Consider the following 20675-nt stretch of genomic DNA (forward strand, 5'->3'; position numbering starts at 1 on the left):
ATAGAAAGACAATATGGCAGAAGGAGGAGAAGATATACCACTCCAGGATTTCGATGATGCAAATTTGAATGATGATGATGCTGATATTACTGAAACATCCTTTATAGACGATGATAATACCCTTGCGGAAGCCGATCCTTCCCAGGCTGGCTCACGAGATAGTCCGTATATAGATCGTGCGACTAAACAGAGAGTAGAACTTACAAAGCAAGAGGCTGAACGACTCTTAGACAAATATAGGATTACTAATCCAGATGCACGAAACGAATTGATTTTAAATGCTGAGATTATTGGTGGTGATCTGTATTATAAAGAAATCAGAGTTACAACAGATAAAGGAAGTAGATTTTTAGAGAAATCAACATTAAGGGGGAGGAAAGGAGGACCTGAATTTATAAATAAAGTATACACATGGAGTGGAGTCGAATATCACTCAAGCGCAGAGCCCGAAAATGTGAGTCATACATCGCATTCTAAAGATGTGATAGCTGATAAAATACCGGCTGAGAAGATGACGCCAGAAGACATGGGTGTATACAAAGATGAACTGACATTCTTACGGCAAGATGCTTCTGGTAATGCAGATAAAATACAAGCTTTTGAAAATAAAATCGAACAATGGAACAATCTAAACCCCGAATATAGAGCTTTTGTTGATGAATTAAAGATGGCAAATATGCGTCTTGATGAGCTTTACAGTGAAAGAGATAAAATTATGTCAGAGCAGACAGAGCCTGCGGCAGCTCTTACACCTGAACTCAGAACAAGACTAGCTAAAATTAATAATCGAATTGAAGTACAACATGATATGATCAGTGGGGCACGTGAAAGACTGGCGTCGACTAGGTCTCTTCGTGATGTAATTTCTGATCCAGAATTATCACTGAGACTGAAGCTGACAGAATTATTTAAACGAAATGGTATAACAATCGCTGCAATACTGACTGCCCTTGGAATGACAATATCAACAATTGCCCTGGCTGTGACTAGAGGAGGAGGAGGAGGAGGGGAGCAGGAACTGGAGCAAACGCAGGAGGTTCAGGTCCGCCCAAAGTATATACAAAAGCGAAAGAAATTGTAAAGCAATTTGGCGAATGGTTAAAAACCTTGGCTGCAAAAAGTGCTGCTGCAATACCAGGTTTAATCGGCTCCCTTGTCAGTTTTCTATTAAAAACAGCAGGATCGGTTGTCGGATTTGTTGGAGAACAGCTATGGATATTTTTAACTGGTTAACATTAGTCATTATAAATAAAATTATGTATTAATATATGACACCCCTACGGCATCGACATGTTTGGTGAAAAGAATATTGCAAAGTTTCTTTCTAAAAATAAAGACCTGTTTGGTTTCTCTGTCGAATTGGAATGGTGCAAACTTCGGCGGGTAAATCGACATATCCTTCGAGCAAATCCAGGTGTCCGACTAAAGGATGATAATCTGTATCATAACATATTAGCTTTCGTGAAGGAATGTCAAAAGACCAACTTCTTTAAGCGACTAGAATTCATAAACGTCTTTCAGGAGATTGACAATGATGAAATGGAAGTCCAACATCTCCAAGAATATTGGGTTCTTCGATTGATTCGCGACACAGGCAATCGATTTATCTTTCAGGCAGACGGAAATATTTACGTAAAGATGTGATTTGAATTTTTTTCTTCTAAGTAATTTATATACACGAAGTGAAACTTAAGATGTGATTAATTTTCTTTTCAACTGTAATTTCTTTTTTTCTTCTACTATATACATTACACGAAAAATGGGGTACGATAGAACATTATCACCGACTTTCACCAACCGAATACCGAATGGAACGAAGTCAGAAAGAACTCATCACGTGATTGCTCATAATCCAAGTGAGGCAGATCCAGGCCAGACACTTATCATACGATGCCCGAAGTTAGAAAGCGGAGTAGTACTAGTTCCAGATACTTTCGACCTGGTTTTTGATCTCGAAGTAATGGGAGATGAATATAACCGAGTAGTACAAAATGTTGCAAAAAATTTGGTGGAGCGTATGGTTCTCACATTTGAGGGGCAGGCACTTTTCAATTTGAATAAATATAATCTCATTGAATGTTATCGCGATCTCTTCAAACATAAAAGGAGAGAACAAACATGACACTGTACGGAATTCAGAACGAAAATCTAAGAAAATTGAGAAGTGGCGCGACCGATGCAGATGCTGCCGTCGTGGGCGATAAGTTACTTTTCGACACATATAAAACAAAATATGCTATTCGTCTCACTCACCCCCTCATAACAGGCCATGGAGTTGCATACCCATCAGCGTTGGGGAGTCATATTGAATGGGAAATTACATTGGCACCCGCCTCCCAATTACTTGTCAGTAATCAGGTTGTTACAGCCAATTATAAATTAAAAAACATTCGAATGGAATACGAAACAATTTCTGACCTCAAACTCGCGGGGTCAACTGCTGGTTATTACAACAGTGGGAAAAGTTTTCTCTACGAGCATATACATTATTTTAGAACAATCCCATTCAAAGAATCGGACACGGTTATCAATGAAAATATAAATGTACCACGACGTAGCATTAGAGGTATCTTATTACTCTTCACTAAAAATCAGAATCAGACAGAACTGAACAGTGAACTTTTCTTTAACCCCTCCATTGAATCTGTGTCTGTATCAATCGAAGGCATTGCAAATAAAGTGTACGCTCAGAAGATGATACCAAGACAATTTTGGCGAGAGGTGCGACGGTATTTTGCTGAAGATAAAGATTGGTGTGAAATTGATATAGATGAAGTTGATTATTTGAAGAATAAATTCTGTCTGTTTATCGATCTGCGTAGTTTTAAAGATATTGAGTTTCATGGAAATGGTCTTAGAGTAATGAACACAAAGGACGGAATTCAACTTGAAATTCTGAAGAAAGACACCTCAGTTAAGGGTGCCGACGACGCTCGCGATGACAATATATTTGCCCACGTTTATGTTATTAGCGATGCCCTGGTCTCTATTGAAAATAGTAGATTAAAGTCTTTACAATTTTAACCATGACCCGTCATTCCTATCGGCCATGTTTCTGCCAGCCATTCGCCCGTGTCTGGATTGTATAGCTGCACACGTTTGATATCATTTGGCGCCATCATAATTTTACTACGCTTTTCACTACGGATTTCTCCAGCCTTTTTCCGTACAAACTGTACAAACTGTGCCGGCTCCGGCTCCTTCCCAGTTTCAAATAGATCTTTATAATCTTCAAAGTTCAAATGTTTTCTAACACAAACATCTTTCACCCCTTTATTTTTTTTCGTCTCCGAAGTTGGAGTTCGAAAAGCATACACTTTCGAGCGTATGCCGACAAAATCAAGAATAGGTACACCATTCAACTCATCTTTAAATTTACCTATCACTTTTTTATTAATCTTCGGAAAGTTGGGGGCTATTGCGGAGCTCATCCCACTAGTATCATATATAGACTTCTCACCATTCTTTTCAACATCTTCTCGACTATATCATTGAAAGTGACGTCCGGGTCCGGGATCGGTACACTGTAAACAAAACTGTCAGTATCCATGTAGGCTAATCGTATTCCAGGGAACCGTGCTAGAAAGTAATTGTAATGCGTTCTCATACATAAGCAGCTTAGAAAGTTCAAGCCTGCCGCGCCAATGAAAACTGTTTTACATATTTATGCTCATCCGTTTTCAGTTCCAGTAGGGCACTGTCGCAGAATCACCATCCTCTTCGGAAGTTATGAAAGTTATATGTTTCATCTTTGGATTATACTTCTGAATCTTTTTACGTCCACTATCCGTACCGTTCCAGTCCGAAACAAATTTAAAGTCTCTGTACTTTCGAACATCTTCTATTGTCTTACCGAACATTGCATTATTCATCAGCTTATAGAAATTCTTTTCAAAATCTGTCCTCCCCTTTGTCCTCATTTTAGTGTTAAAGTCAATATATTTCGCGAGACATGCCCTCTCATCGAAAGCAAGCACCCGATAAATCTTTTTCAATCTCATTCCCATCCGAAGATAGAATTCCAGCAACTTGTAGTGTAAGACGTATCTCTCTCTATCCATCACACTTGTAATCAGTCGACCGCCCTGCCTCGGAAATTCATAGTGATGCGGCGCTAATGGCAAATCGCTGTGTTCTTCATGTAATTCGGGGGGATATTCTAAGTCTACTTCTAGAAAACTTGGTGGAAAGGTGGTGCCAGGTCCCCACGCTCCGCCAGCTCCACCGGCTCGGCCCCCTTCTTCCCATTCCTCCCACTCTTCCATCGTCATCCAATGAAGTCCGCCCGTGGGCATGCATTGCCTGACTCATTGCCCAGCCGTAGAGATTGTTTGCATCGAGATATTTTATTTCGGTCACCGGTTTCTCTGGATCGTAATTCCCGTAAGCAGGATGATTTGTCTGTAAGTAATGAATATTACACTGGCTGATACCGCCTCGAATTCCCCTCTGTACGAAATTCATCTGCTCAGCATCTTGAATGAGCTCAAATTTATTACCCGTGTAAAGTAACATAGCATCCCATGTCAAGCCGGGCGCTGACATGTAATGGGCCGGATCTAACTTATATGCTTCTAAACATGTGTCACGGAAATTTTCGAATATATTCGCAAGAAGGAGAACGTCAGTCTCGCAATAGAATTCCATATAATCACGAATCGTCTTACACTCAACTTCGTCCCATACTCGCAAAGCATGTTCGTAATCGGACTCTGAAATCCCCTCTTCCGTCAATTCGCTATAAAATTCCCCCCTCTCCGGGAGCTGGTTCTCTCCCAGTCTGTCAACCGAGTCTAAATATTCGTAGGGGAAGAAACCTTTCGCCCTTTGAATGTCCGGGTACGAAAGTGGGGCCGCCGTCCACCCATCCTCCGGCACAGTTTTTGCCAACTTCGCCAATGACCCCATCATCAGCTGAGCACTGTCCATAAACTTTATAGAAAAGTGGCGTCTCTTTATCTCCCTCTTCCCTCCGGCAACAACAATTGAGGCGTGAAAAATAAATGTTTTCGAGAGGCCCATAATTCCACCATTGCTCGTCTTAGCTATTATATTTGGCTCTTGTCCGGAACCCCCTCCATCTATTTCATGTAATTCTTTCAAAATAAAAGAACCATCGTATCCCTTGAGGTTGTGAAAGTAGATAGGAATGGTTCTCGACGGGCGACATCCCTCGCAATAAAAAGTCGCCTCCTCCTTCACTACTCGGTATCCTGCCGGCTCTCCACATGCAATACAGACTGGATCACATCCGTCACGCTGGTAATTAGATCTATCTTTCATCGGTATTATTTTCCAATAATACGATTTCGAATAATACTCGGCCCGTTCTTTCATATCCTTTAGAAAGTCTGTAACACAGGAGAGACCCGTGAATGTTCTTTTACCATAAACGGTGGGTCGCCGTTCCGAAGGATTCGATCCTCCGCCCCACCGTTCCACCATAACATACGAAAGACAAATTGGAATATGTCGACCGGTCCCCTTCTCAATAATTGCCTCAGTATCTGCATAGACGACGTAGGGGGCGGGGACCTTCTTCCGATGTCCTTCAAATTGACATACTTCCTTAGGAAAAACTGGCTGAGCCGTGTCTGTCCCACAGTATACCTGATGTATTTCTAATTCTTCTGTTGACTTAAAACCTCGCTTACAAACCATACAAATACACTTCTGTCTGCGCTCATTCTTTCGATTAGTACGAGAATTACGAAGGCGATTTAACGCAGTAATTGGTACAAAGTGATCCCCGGACCCGTCTTCGCCAACTATCAGTAAGATATTTGCTATTTGATTCCTATCGGCTTCGCCTTCGGAACTGGCACTATATAACACAGTTATGTCGGACGGGGGAGTGGGATCATTTTCGTAGATCTGAAATATTTGAAGTTTGACCCCTGGATTTTGCTGCTCGAAGCGCCTGAATACAGTCATATCGGCGGGCGTAGGAAAGGGAATACCTTCCCAACAGTAGTCAGCAATAAATGGGGCGTACGTATTCCATTTTCTCCTTACCTGACCACATTTCTTTTCACGAAACTCGGGGTCGGTCAACTTTAAACTTGCTACGATGGCGTATTGAAAACAATTCTCGCTGCCCGAAGGTAGCACCAGATCGCTAACACAATGCTTATTTTTTAACCATCCGGGAAGTTGAATCCCAGCCCCCGGGCCAGCCCCGAGTAAAACTTCTACTAGAATTACTTTAAAATTAAGTATCTCCCCGAGAACGAGACCAGAACCCTCAACATTTTCAATTGTATCAAGCATAAGGTCGTAGCGATCTATTAATTGTTGCCCCACATCCGCCCCTCTTACATCTTTTGTGTATGTATCTTTTAATTTAACATACAATGTACGCGGTTGTGTATTACCAGTTTTCGGATCCGATAATTTGACTTCCATTTCGGTATAAACAGAGTACATCTTTCGTTCCGAATGGCTTTCTTTGACCATACCTTCAATATCCACCAGCTCCCCGATATCCTTGACTCGCTTGACTTCAGGAAATTTTTTTTGTAAAACTGCTCCCTTGAATGCTGTATGTAATTGACTGGCCATCTTTATGATATATACTATCCTAAAATTTTTTAAAATGAAAAAATAATTATTCTATGATAGGTCATCAAAATCCACTATAATATTTTTGTCAGCATTTATTTGTTTATATATCTCACCTAATCTTTCTAAGTCGACTAGTTCTTCCGCATCTTGAATTTCTGGTTTATTAGGCGCAGCACAAAATAACCTCTCAACAGTGAAAGAAAGAGCACGTTTATTTAAGCGCGGTTTAAATGCTAAGAATTCTATCTTACTACCTTTCCGGATATTACGAGGTACAATAGCAGGATTTTCTCGGACTGGCAATGGGCTCACTGTTTTAAAAGCACAGTCAATTTCTTGAACCATATCAATACATGTAGCGAAATCGTGAGCTCCTCTTTTAAACTGAAATTTAAAATACGCAACTGGCTGTGCCTCGCTCCCTCGCTTCTGATACACTTTAGATGGATTGTAAAATCCGCAGGAATTATTCTTGGAGTGAGCGGTCAGGCTTGCAGCATAACTTTTAGCAGTAGATGCATCGAAACTTTCACCTAGGGTACGGAATATTATTAAATCAGTAAACTTTTGAAGACTCGGTTGCCAACGGACACACACCCCATCGCATGTAGCAGGATCTCTAGAGCCGTACTTAGGTCCGATGTTGAAAACCACTTCTAGCTCACTGTCTACGTATATGAAAGGATCTACCAAATATTCACCAAATATGAGTTTGCCGTCACTGATTTGAATATTCTCTTCTCCGGTTTCAAGTATTTTTATTGCAGTTGAAATAGAAAGGATTGTCATTGTCTTATCGTATATATCTTAATAAAAATAATTTAAAAAAAATTTTTTCTATGATATAGTATCCTAAAATGTCATACATATTCATAAATGGACCAACTGGAAGTGGTAAGAGTTACGATGCAGTAAATTTGAAAGAAGAGGGAGTTGCTACAGTGACTCACGTGCCAGAATTTGACACTAGTTTTTCCAGCAACATTGCCGACTTTTATAATGGGCGTGTCGTTGTTTCGATTGCCGATTTTCAGAAACAGTTTATAGAACATACTCTTAATTTACAATATCAGGCTTGGGTGAGGGAGGAGTGGGAGGGGGAGGACCTCCCTTCAGAACACTACATTATTTGTGACTCTTCCATAATTCAACATCTGACTTTTTCTCGAATCCGGGGCGTGGCAGCGGAAGAAAAAAAGATTGTTTCTAGAGCATTTGACCATTTACCCAGTTTCATTATCATATTCAAAGATATGCCTTGGGATTATTGCAGGCAGAATGTGTTGACTCGAGCCAGGTCGTACGAAATAGCCGCCTTAGAAGAACTAGAAGAGATTCACAACAAGTTCAAACAGACTTTCTTAGAAATTTGCCACGACTATAGGCTTCCATGTTTGGTAATTCGGAACGCTCTTACCCCCCTCGTTCTCAAGAATATACTTAATCCAACAATTGATACCGAGACAGTCGGACCAGTAGAATATCCACGAGCTTTTGACTTTGGAATTGCATGGAGCGGCGGCAGCCAGGGATTTTTAATAGACGGTTTCAAGGAGGAGGAACTTGAAAAAGCGTACTTCCCACCTGGACAAGAACAACTAGAACAACCACGAGTCTCACTCAAGAACATACACAAACTTCTTAACGCTTGTGAATCTGTGTGTGCTTATAATGCTTCGTTTGACCTACGAGCACTTGACATTATGAAACCCTACGGTTCTGAAAGGGACTTTGAAGTTACTTGTCTATGGCTCATGTCAGTTGTGTACATTATACTTCAACCAGAACTTATCGATAAAGCTGAAAAAGGGGGACTCGAAAGAACGGACTGTGGTAACATGCACAGTCGTTTTGAAGATCTTGCAAACTTAATATGTTCAGGAACTGAGATACCACCTCATCCACATACTGCCGAAAAAGATGCAGTAAGTGAACATTACTTACGACAGTACATGATAAATACTTGGCCAGGTGGTTGGAAGAATAATGGTAAGCTGTCACTTTCTTCTTTCAAGAAATTAAGACTTCGTCCATGGTACTTATTGAATAACTTTCGTAAATACTTACGTTAGTACTTACGTAGTACTTACGTTAGTACTTGACAAGTACCAGCACAGGAACTTACGTAGTACTTGACAAGTACCAGCACAGGAACTTACGAAGTTCTAATAACATTTTCCTCTGGCTCCCAACTATTGAAACTTTCTGGATAACCTTTCCATTTTATCAGATAGTATTTCTTTCCTCTAATTTTTTTCGTCTTCAAAATTCGTTCTACTCTGTACAGCTCGTCGGCTCCCCGTTCCGAAAGGGCGCTCTGAAGTTCATCAGAATAGAAAGTGCCAAGTATTTCCTCTCCATTCAGATCTTTTATTTTGTAAACTGGCGGCGTTCCCAGTCCAGCCGCATACACAACTTTTGAAACCACGAAAATCTCCTCTGTCCAATTTGGTAAATATCCTTTCTTAAAAGTGGTCTTGTATTTTGTAATTCGGACCCGTTCTCCCGGCTTGAATTCAGGGTTAGCTCCCCCGGCTGCCAACTCAGGACCGAATAGTGTATAAAATGCCTGCCAATCGTTCTCCTCTGTTACGTCCCTGGGTTTCATTTTGATACTTCCGTGTACGGTGTTATTGTAATTCTCAAGAAGTTCTGGTAAAATAGAAAGCCATTCTCGTGTCTGTTTATATGTAAAGTATTTCCACATCATCGTCTTAAGAGTCCGATTAAAACGTTCAACGACGCTAGCTTTTTTGTCACTGTAGGTGTGAAACCAATGAATTCCCGCCTCCTGGAGCCACCCCTGCATTTTTCGGTTCGTAAATTCCCGCCCCTCATCTGTCTGAAGTTTGTCGGGCCTTCTCCCGGATTTCTTAATCACGTCTTGTAGCGCCTGTAACGTATCATCAGCCGTTTTTGACTGTATCGGCCTGGCCCATGCGTATTTGCTTAGCACATCGATTACTGTTAGCATGTATCGAATGTTACGATTCTCTTTTGCGAACGGGGGAGGGAATTCCACGAGGTCTGCTTGCCATTGAGAGTCTATCGATGTTACAAAAACGCGCCGGCCGCCCGTAGCACGAGTACGAGGTACCGGTTTATGTAGATTATAAGTTAGCTGAGTTTTTAACCAGTCCTGCACCTCTTTCTTAGTAACGTGGAGTCCGCTGGCCCGTGCTGCGTCATACAATTTTTGTACACCTCCAAAACCAGTTTTCGGGTTGTAATATAATTCTCTAAGAGTGCCTTCAGCTTCCATAATTGCTATATTATACGAATAATTTTATGTCGTACGGATTCCGTAAACGAAATACTAGTTTACTGAATGGCCTACTTTTCAATTGCTTGATTAGGCCCACGGCTTCCCGTTCTGACACCTCAATTCCATATTCTTTTATAATAGTTTTGTTGTCTATCTTGTTCGGTGTGTAAAATAGTACTAACATCTGTATGTTTTCCCTGAATGGTTTACTAATACTAGTATATTGTTGAGTCAGAACCAGACAGATAATCCGTCATGTCTTGCGCTGAAACCAAGTTGGACTAAAACGTTACTGCGCTTCTTCATATCTTTGGACGAGGCGCAGTCGTCGAGTACTATTAAAGTGTTCGTTCCAGCCCATTCTTTATGCACGTAGGCTAGTGTATCATCCACAGCATCGAGTCCGACCGGAAATATAAACATGTTGTCATCGGTGAAAATGAATCTTCTATTATACGCTTTATTATTCATGAATGTTGGGCAAATGAATATCACATATTCGAATTTCCTTAAGTACGGACCGGTGAGGAGGTCCAACATAAATTCTGTTTTGCCAGAATATGTCGGTCCAGTTATAATCATGTTGAATGGTGGGGTTGCGAACATTGCCATCGGATCGGATCTATATACTGTACATTAATGAATCTCTTCTAGTTCTTTTAAGTTACTGGCTCGAGTTAGAGTATTCCAGTACCTACAATAGTAATGAATATTGCTAAAGATAACAAACCAATTTTACCATATTCGTGAATAGGGTCTGCGCCGGTCACGGCTGCTGCCTTAGGAATCCGAGTCGTGTCATTGTGAGGTGACTCTCCGGGCTCGTCCTGCCACTTCACAGGATCCGCCTCCCCTTCCATCTCGTGTACAGCACTTTCTCGAACTTCCGTGTTTATATCTCCATTCACCCCGAAGACCATAGATTCAGTTGCGTATTGCAATTCATTATTATAACCCGAGATTGCCGGGCCCGAAAGAATGACCATTTCAGATGGCAAGAGAAGTAAATTGGGCGAAATTGCCATATCAAGTTTGACACCAGTATTCATTATTGTGTCTTGGTATCGCCTATAACTAATTACTTTGTCAGTATTACGAATTTCATCTTCGAGGAGAACGCTGAATTCTTTTCGGACTTGCTCTGCACTGCCAGTATCGCCTACTATGGTACTGCGAATATTTGCTTGTGCGCCGAGTATGCAATATACGTAGGCTTCAAGGCTTTCATTGAGGCGGGCTAGGCCAGCCTTTGTCAATCCTGAGTCTCCTTCAGAGGGATGAAACTATTGTATTGTCCCTCCGATCCATCATTTCGGAAGAAATAATAATGTGGTCTGTCTTTGTCGGGCAGTACATGTTTTTTCTTTCCAAAAATTGTATGTGTATAGAAAACACCTCCGTCAGCGGAGAGGAAAAAGTCCCGACCGTTGTATATCGCTTTTGGCTGTCTAACGGGCCCACGATTAGTGTAATATTCATAACCATAACCAAGACCCTTATTTTGACCTTTTCGATATCGAAAGTCGGAATTCGTGGGACTTATATTTCCAAATTCTGTACATAGAAGTTCATATTGGACGAGATTGTATGGATTGTCGCCGGCTTTGAAGATCCCCCCAGCATCGTCTGGAAGTGCAACCCTCATTTCATGAAGAATACGACGTACTGTAAAATATACATGGAAACGGCAGAATGATCGTATTTGTGGTGGATATTTCTTATCGACGAGATGGGCGAACGATATACCACAACCAGTAGTGCTGCACCATACGGCGAAATTTAATTGCTGGTCCCAGTATTTCATGTTTGGACCGCCCAGCCAGACATTACTTTCTTTCGCTGATCGATGAGTGATTACGTTATCTTTAAATATATCCCGTGGATGAAAAGTAAATTTTTCTGTCGGCGTTACATATATTTCTAAGTCCATGAGAATAGGTTTTATTCCCCCATTCGGTTTGGAAGGGGGGGTATCAGCATGCTGTACTGTCGGTACGCTCGTCTTATTCAATTGAAAAGCAACTGGGAATAGGTCTGTACTCATTATTCGTGTTTCTATATACAGATAGATTTTAATGGAGGAGAATTTTCCCGGAATCCCTGTCGGAATCATACTAACATTCCAGACTATGTTAATACTTTATTTCGGATTCAGGTTTAAACGAATTTTTTATTTTTTACTAAGAATAGATAACATACTGCAAACAATGGAGAATTTAATAAAGTCATCGGCAAATACAACTGTGGCACTACCAACCGCAGCGTCGGACAATAATCGATCCATAATAGAGACTAAACGTGAAAAAATACTCTGTGTCATCGCAAGTGGTCAAAGTAAGTTATTTTTTGGTAAGGAGATTTCAGTTGCTGACGTAGAAAAATGGAAAGATGAAACGGTGGTTAAAGCCTTCAAAATGTACGAAGCGAAATACAGTTCTCTTATAAGTGATAATATCACTCAAAGTTTCATAGATCTAGGAGCCCGTGCAATAAGTCAGGTAGTTCCAATCGATGATCGAGATAACTATGCCACTGATCTTAAAAAGGATTTTATTCTAAACAGTGAAATAAAACGATTATCAGGACGGATAGGGTACACGTGGGGGCCCGTGATTGCTCTAATTTCCACCGGTTTAATTACGGGTAAACATTTAAATTTTAAAAAAATTGGGTTTAATATAGTACCCGAAATAAATGGATTCAACTTCGCAAACGGTTCCGACTCAGCAAACGACTCCGTCAGAAGCCCCGCCGACGGAGCCCACACCGCAAACGACTCCGTCAGGGACGACCTTACCTACGCCACAGCGCAACATAGAGAAAGTGACGTTACCGCCGAAGCATCCAGGGAGAGTTGCTGCGGGCAAGAAATTAGCGGAATGGAACAGGAAAAACAAGGAGAAGAAACTAAAAGCAATGGAGGGGGAGGGGGAGGGGATTGATGCGGTAGCGAGTCCCTTTCGGGACCTACCGCCTACAATGAAAGAACAGTGTGATAGCTCACGCTGGTATAATAAATGTTATCTTGTTTTAGGAATTGTGGGAGTTTCATTGACTGCATTAGGGCTATATTGGGGGCGTGCTCGGCATATTTGTCCTCCCCGGAAAGATCCTCCTCAGAAAGCGGCTCCGGGGGCCAGCTCCTCTACATTGTATGAGATGGATTAACTCCCCATATTTTTTATTTTTTATTTTATATACTAGTCAGCAATCATGGATATTAAAACAGTTGTAAACACAATGTACGATGGTATTGTAATCGCAGGACTTGCGATGGGATATCTTATGATCTCCAGCAAATTTTTGAAAATAGAGGTTGGCGATCCAAGTCGTCCAAATTTGACTCGCTTGGCAAAATTAGGCGGTGCGACTGCTGCCGCGGTTGCAACCAAAGATCTCCTTGAACAGAAAAATATTATTCCTGCAGAACCTTATACTTTGTAATGTATATATAACGTGCAACGATGATCATTTGGATTGAAAGCGAAACAGGCAAACCGGTTACTATGTATTTTAACCCTTGCATTGACATATCAAAGTTTACGAAGATAAGACTGCTCGAGTGTTCACTCTTTAACTCATGGTATAACATAACGAGGACGAATAGTATATTAAAATATCAAGAAGGTGGACAACCGAAGAAGTCTATAACAATACGTCCAGGTAACTACAATATCAATACACTCAACAAAGCCATCGGGTTGAAGCAAAAAATTAATTTTGAAGAACATATGCCGACAAACCGCGTTCTTCTAACTTTGGCTAAAGATGTTAGAGTATTTTTTAATGCCACAGGTAACTTCGCTAACCTCGTCGGCTTTTCAGAAAAAAATGAGGACAACCCCGTCGAAAAAAGTACTATGAGTCCAGGTCAAGCAGATTTCTTAACAGTCACTAAATACATAGTTCATTCAGATGTTGTTGATGTTACTGGAAATTATGTTTCATTTGGCTCTGGCGAATACATACAGGGGAAAGTATCGGACCGTTTACAAATACTTCCCATTCGGGAAACAAAACGAATAAGTGAAAAGGTCACCTATGATTTTAAAAACGGCTCAATTTCCGTGCCACTGAGAAGGGGGGGAGGCTTGATGGATTCAATGCGTATTTGGATAACAGATCAGGATGGGAAGATGATCGATTTCAATAACTGGCCGTCACCTTTTGTATTGAATTATTGTAGCCGTTCCAAAGCCCTGTCGGAACGGTTCCGAAGCGTTCCGAAGGGGCCTACCGGAAGATAAACCATCCACGACCAATCCTCCAGCAATATAAATCATTTCATATTTCTTTTGCTCAGGACTGGGCTGATAATAATCTGAGAATTGAACTGCTTCGCCTGACGTAGAGTTGCTTTGCACCGCTTCTGCTTCTTCCAGGATTTCTGCATCTGTATCTCTTAATTCTACCGCGGCATGCGCGTCCTTTGCTTGATTTTCTCTTTCCCAGTCAGCCTGTAGTAATCTTTTTTCTGACCAGACGTTGCGATCATGTTCAAATTTTTCTAATGCTTTATCATGTCGGACTTTCTCTTCAATAAGAGCCTCACCATTCCCAGAAAGCTTTTGTCCGATAATATTTCCTCCTGTAAATGCCGTTGCATTTAATACAGCACCGAGAACTGTCATTCCTATAGCTGAAGCCATGGTTGTGTATATTACAAGGTATTATTTTAATTTTCACTGTATATAGGTTAATTATGTCTGGTCCAGGTCTAGGTGCAATTCGTGTACAAAATCTTGAGCTTGAAGATCTGAGTGATGTTAAAGTTAACAATAATACTAAGATGGCTGCTAATCATAATAAGGATTACGTCCTTCGTTATAAAGACCGCGAAAAATATTTCGTTTTAGCCAATGCCGCGGCGCCACCCCACGAACATGCTGTAGAATTTTCCGAACTTAAAGACATTGATGAAACTGTAATTGACGCCACAAAGGCTTCGAATGATCCTACTCCTTTTGCTCTGACATGGGATTCGGCTAGTCAGAAATTCATGCCTTATAATGTGCCGCGTAACATCTTAGATTATTGGATAGTGAAATTAGTGGTGGAGTTACTGAACTGCCAGGAACTCCAAATGTTATTTATTTCGATAGCAATGTTACCCCGGCGAAAGTGTCGGTGGTCTAACATGGACTACCATGTTAGTTCATGGTCATATGATCATGGTCAACCTTGGTAGTTCATGGTCGACCATGTTTGTTAAATGGCACAAATTACCATGGTTGTCCATGGTCACCAACCATGGTCAACCACGGTAAACCAAGGTAGTTAACCATGGTTAACCATGGTTAACCATGGTTGACCATGGGCATCAAACGTGGTTGACCATGTTATTACCATGATCACCGACCAATGGTATTTGATGGTTTTTGAACCAAACCCTGGGTGGAAAATTGTCAGAACGGAAAAAATCTTGGTATAAACCTCACCAAAACTCTGCAAAACACCAGTGATCCCTGACTGGTGTCATTATAACTTGACAGACTCGCTTAAGGATCAGCAAACTTAGCCTCCATTATAGTGTCCACTTCAATAACAGCCAAGCCCTTCAGATTCTATCAAAGATCATCCTCCAACATCTTCTGAGTGTTTCCCTGAATGTTCGATGAGCAAAAAACCCCAAAATTCCTCCCAAAATCAATGTTAAAAGCACAGCTACTTTACCAGTTGTTCACAGAACAGACAATCTGTTTGAAGTGAATTTTGAAGATGGCTGCTTCAAATGAGCCAATCAAATGCATTGCTTTATGACATGTGACAGCATGGTAAAGGGTCAAAGGTCGAATGACAATGGACCTATGACCTAGCCTATGTTGATATCATGTTTCGAGGCAAACATTGAGTGAGACTGAGATAGTCTTAACTTCCTGCCATTGTAGCAGTGCTTTGATGCCCTCCATGTCAATAATTCCAAGAAATTCAGCTCGATATTTGTCCACAGTCTTCTGACATGAACAAGAATACAGCAAATTGGTCTAAGCTTCCCGGGCAACTACATTAATTCTCTCTAACAACTGTGAATGATGTCAAGAGACTCATCTATGTAAATTAGAAGTGTATATACATACAGCCTATTATCAATATGATCATCAAGAAAATTGGGCATCAATATTAAACTCATGAGTCATCAAATATCATGGTCAACCACAGTTGACCATTGATAACCATGGTCATAAATACAATCAGTCATCAAATACCATGGTCAACCATGGTAGCTGATATCCATAAACAGGTCAGCCATGATAGACTGTGGTTAACTGTGGTAGACCATAGTATTGGAATGCCTACTGTGGTCTCATATCATAGCCGACCATGGTAGTTCACGGTCAAACATCAAAAACCATCAAATACCTTGTTGACCATGGTACACCACAGTTGACATTTCGCCGGGGATAACAAGTACAAGTTGCTAGATTTTCGTCGTTGGCTTACTCCTAAGAATCCATACATTGCACTTCTTGGTATACCGATTCACCTTAAAATTAGTCCTCTTAATACAATAATGAAGGCAGATAATACACTAAGAAGGTGGATAAACGAGGGGGAGAATTATTGCTCATATATAGCTAACGGAGTTCCAGTAAGATTATTTTGGGATACCACTTTAAAGAAACTGGGCTTGAAAAGTGTTGGTGAGGAGGTGGCTGAATTAAATTTACAGACTATGAATCAACAGATGACTGATAATATGAAAATAATTGAGCATGGTACAGTTGTTATCAAATGTATAAAATTAGGTACAGGAGATGAGTTTGATGATTTAGTTGGAAATATTGCTTTAAAAACAGATTCAAGAACGCCTTGCACTATTTTCATAACTATTGATAAAGATAAAAAAGATTTAGATATTTTTACTCGTACTCCGGAAGAAAGTAGTTCCGGCAACATTTCATTTGTTAAAAAAGATACAACTACTTACACTTTAGATATCAGTACCATTTATCTAAAACGTCTCATATTGTTTGAAGTAATGGTCTTCAGACATATTTTAAGTTCGGAGGAAAATTCTAAAATTTTATCTATCGGGTGAACAAGTTCGTACCGATAGGAACTAGAGTCGTTCAGAAAAAATTCCGCAGAAAATTTTTCTGAAAACTGTAGAGTTTCAGACCTCTGAAACCACGTGACAAGTTGCTAAGCAACTTAAGTCCGGTATTGCGAAAGCGATATTGCGAAATTCCCTACTGGAAAGTTCCTGCCTGAAAACGTTCCGTAGGGGTATTGCGCAACATCCCTATGGTTCCGGTAGGGACTAAAATCTCGTTCCGATAGGCGTAGGAAAAACACATAGAAAACAAGTATATACTTACCTCCAGAAGACGAGAATCAGCACTGGAATCCTTAAGGAGCTGTACAGAGCTGCAGCACAGTCGGAATCTATCTAACAAATGATCCGATAATGTTGTTCCGACAGATGTACTGATAGTGAGTCATAGCTACTGTATTGCGCAAGTTCCATTTGGAATGTGAATGACTCAGCAGGGAATTTCCTTGCTTAGTTCAGGACAATGCACTGCGCGTGAGTTCATATATAGGTCAGGGTCACACTTTAGTTACATGGATGGTTAAATTTTCCTTCGCTTCATGTAGATAAATGAATAAAATGGGTGTAAAATTCTTACTTAATCCCAGTTGACCACCTTTTCTTTACTACTCATAAGCTTACCGTCATACAGATCGACACGGTTGCAAGCGTAGCACTTGGAGCTTACGGACATAAGCGAGCGCGTTCATCTATGCCGTGGTTTGAGGGACTGTGGGGCTTAAATACTGGAAATTATCGTGTGTCGCAGCGCATTTCTTTTTATTTTCGACCAAATATGGTGACTTTGGTATTTTACAACAAAAAATGCGCTTTTAATAATTTGCTAGTATCCGTTTCAACTCACATCGTTTGGTGTCGCCGTTCTCAGCTACCGAAAATCCAGTCGTTGTGGACTGGCCAGGTGGGAATGCAGAGAAATACCTAAAAGAACCAAGTGTAGAATTCGGGACTCAGTGGAGATAATTTGTTTGCGTTCCTGCCAGCCTTATCCGAAGCAGTCTTTGTAGTTTTATCGCCCTCGTTCACGCTGAATATTCATAGACGTGGGCACTATACGGTTCTAATGTGTTTTGGTAAAGTGAACTTACTGAATATTTCATAGCTGTGTTATACATCTGTAAGGTTGCATTATGTTAGTGTACCGGTATGTTCAGAGACAATTAATATGCAGTTTTCAGACTCAGGGTACAAGAGGGGCATCGTATGTGTATCACTCAGTTGATATGGAAATACTCTGTCATGGCAAGATACCGTTGTACTCACTCAGTATTTGTACTATCATGATTGGCCTGTTCTCAACTATTATTACCAGCAAATTATGCCTGTGTGGGAACTATTCCGCGAAGCTCATGTCCTATCTGCAAGCGCTTTCAGTCAGTTGCCATTGACGACAGAGAACATTGTATCAATTTATTTTCATTAAAATATCGATCGAAATCTGCATGCACATGTTGCTCGAGTGTTCAGGTCACGTCGAGAATATTTCAACGATAACCCCTACATTGACTTATATGCCAATAACGTCAACGACTTAGTCGGTTTCTTGTACTTAAATTAAATCGACAACTTTATTCAATTTTTAGTTATACTTTCAGCATGTTTTAGCAGACTTTAGCCCCGGACTTTAGCTAAGTTTGGCGCCATTGTGAGCTTGGAACGACATGCAAGCGTGCAAGACAACACTGTACCAATTTACGATAAAAGAATATCGATCGATAATGTTAACTACACGATTACAGCAGAGACTCTGCACTGTGTTTGCCTCTGTTCTGTGATTTTTCCCTTTTTCTGCAATTTTCATCGTTCATATTCACCCAAATTGCGTATACATTAAAACAACATGACAGGTATTTGGTCTGTACGACTTGCGAGATGCTTGCTGATTAAAATGCATTGATTTCAGACCCATGTTCTGTATATGCAAAAACTATCAGATCGCCATTTTATTAGGGGCAGGAGTATATTTCAGTGATTGGAATAAATTCCATGCAAATAACATAAGTTTCGTCACGAAATTCAAAAATTTAAAACCATAGGAATTTTGCATGTCAATCAAAGGATTGAAGAATTTGAACCAGCAAGAAGTGTGCAATGTGTTCAGTACATTAGACGCCATTGTTTTCAATGGGAACTCGAGCTTATTCGCCCTGATGATTAAGTAAAACTTACATTGTTATAATGGATTGGCTAGTGGGTCTAATTTTGGGAGTCATCATCAACAAAGTTATAAATGTATATTAAGCATAGTATGTATCATTAAAATTGAGTGTTTGCATGTGTGTGATTTTTCTTAACCACTAAAGAGGTTTGTTGTGTTGATTTTTTTCCAAAAGTTTAATTATTAAGATAACATGGCATTGGTGTTTAAAACCTTGTAAATGTTGCATGATCAATCGAAATCCAAACATTTAATTCTTGCATGTTCATACTTTATCGTATCAAAACAACTTTAATGTCTACACGACACAACACCTGCAGAAACGATGCATGTGCAGATTGAAATATGTGCTCTATTTGTGGCAACTTGCATTGATCGTGGACAAATTTCAGATGACCATATTTGAAGTCATTTCTATAAGACAACATTAACCAGTCCTTATTATTTAAGACTTGTGCCGTGTAAATTGATTTTTCTCTTGGAAATATCTTTTCAACAAAACCCTCTCTTGTCACTTTTGTCGACTCAGTGAGGACTAGTCGTATCTATTTTCTCGTCATGTGACATATTCTAGCAAATTTTCAGTTGATCCCATGACAGCTATAGTTGTGTTTTCTTCATGTTAATAATACTTTGCAATTTCACCACTGAATTGAAAAAAATAATAAATAGAGGTAATAATGCAAACAATCACATTTATTGTAAAGTTATATGATTGTTAATTGATTTATGCCATTGACTTACTGCTTGAGGCAAGTGAATTAGGAGTAGGTCGATATCAACTTTATGCCACACTGACAGCCGACAAGGGTGGGCCGCGGTTTCTAGTTAGCTTACAACTCAGGTATGTAATGGTGCCGGAAATCGACAAGTGCGTGGCCAAAGTGAGGGCTAGCCCAATCAAAGTGCGAGCGAATGTGAGGGCTTGAAGTGAGGGCTCTCACAATCGAAGTGCGAGCAAATGTGAGGGTTTGAAGTGAGGGCTCTCACAATTGAAGTGAGAGCGTATTTGAGGGTTGAGACTTGCGAAAATCTGTACTAAATTCACCTTGATCGAATGAAGACTTGTGATCAAAGTCATTTCTAAAAGCGCGATACAATCTCCACTGAAGTGTAAACGGCGCAGCCCTGTGTATGAGCATGCATGGAGCTACAGCATCGACCGAAGCTTCACGATATGAGCGAACGGCTATTAAGTACATGACGTCCCTGATGGAAAAAAATTGTCAAACACCGTAAAAATATGAATGAGGCATTTTGTAATCTTTACATCGTTGAGTTTATTTAAGAATATAATGTCTGTCTGGCTGATTTTTAAAAAATGGCGACTGACTGATCTGGCAGGGATCGCACATTCAAAGTGCTTGTCAAAGTGAAATCGAACGCTATATGTGCGACAGGCAGAAATATTAAAACATCAGTCATCGCCATGATTAGGTTATACACTGTCAGGACTGAAAAACACTTTCCTGTATAACTTTTAAACTTGAGACAAGCCCATCGGGCGATTATCGTTATTGAAATTAATGCCATGACAATGACACATGACTGATCACGTCGTTCAAAATCTCAAGTGTCTCTCGACTCACATGAAGGCACGACTTTGCACAATTTTTAAATAACGGATATTTACA

The 20675-nt window shown here is 40.4% G+C and overlaps 1 protein-coding gene across 1 annotated transcript in view; it reads left to right on the plus strand.

Moving 5' to 3' along the window:
* LOC139127640 (serine/threonine-protein phosphatase 6 regulatory ankyrin repeat subunit C-like) overlaps window positions 1–20675 on the plus strand; it is a 279840-nt gene that overhangs the window by 160917 nt on the left and 98248 nt on the right. The window lies entirely within an intron of this gene.

Source organism: Ptychodera flava, unplaced genomic scaffold (assembly GCF_041260155.1).
Source record: "Ptychodera flava strain L36383 unplaced genomic scaffold, AS_Pfla_20210202 Scaffold_34__1_contigs__length_2629520_pilon, whole genome shotgun sequence".
NCBI classification, from domain to species: Eukaryota; Metazoa; Hemichordata; class Enteropneusta; family Ptychoderidae; genus Ptychodera; species Ptychodera flava.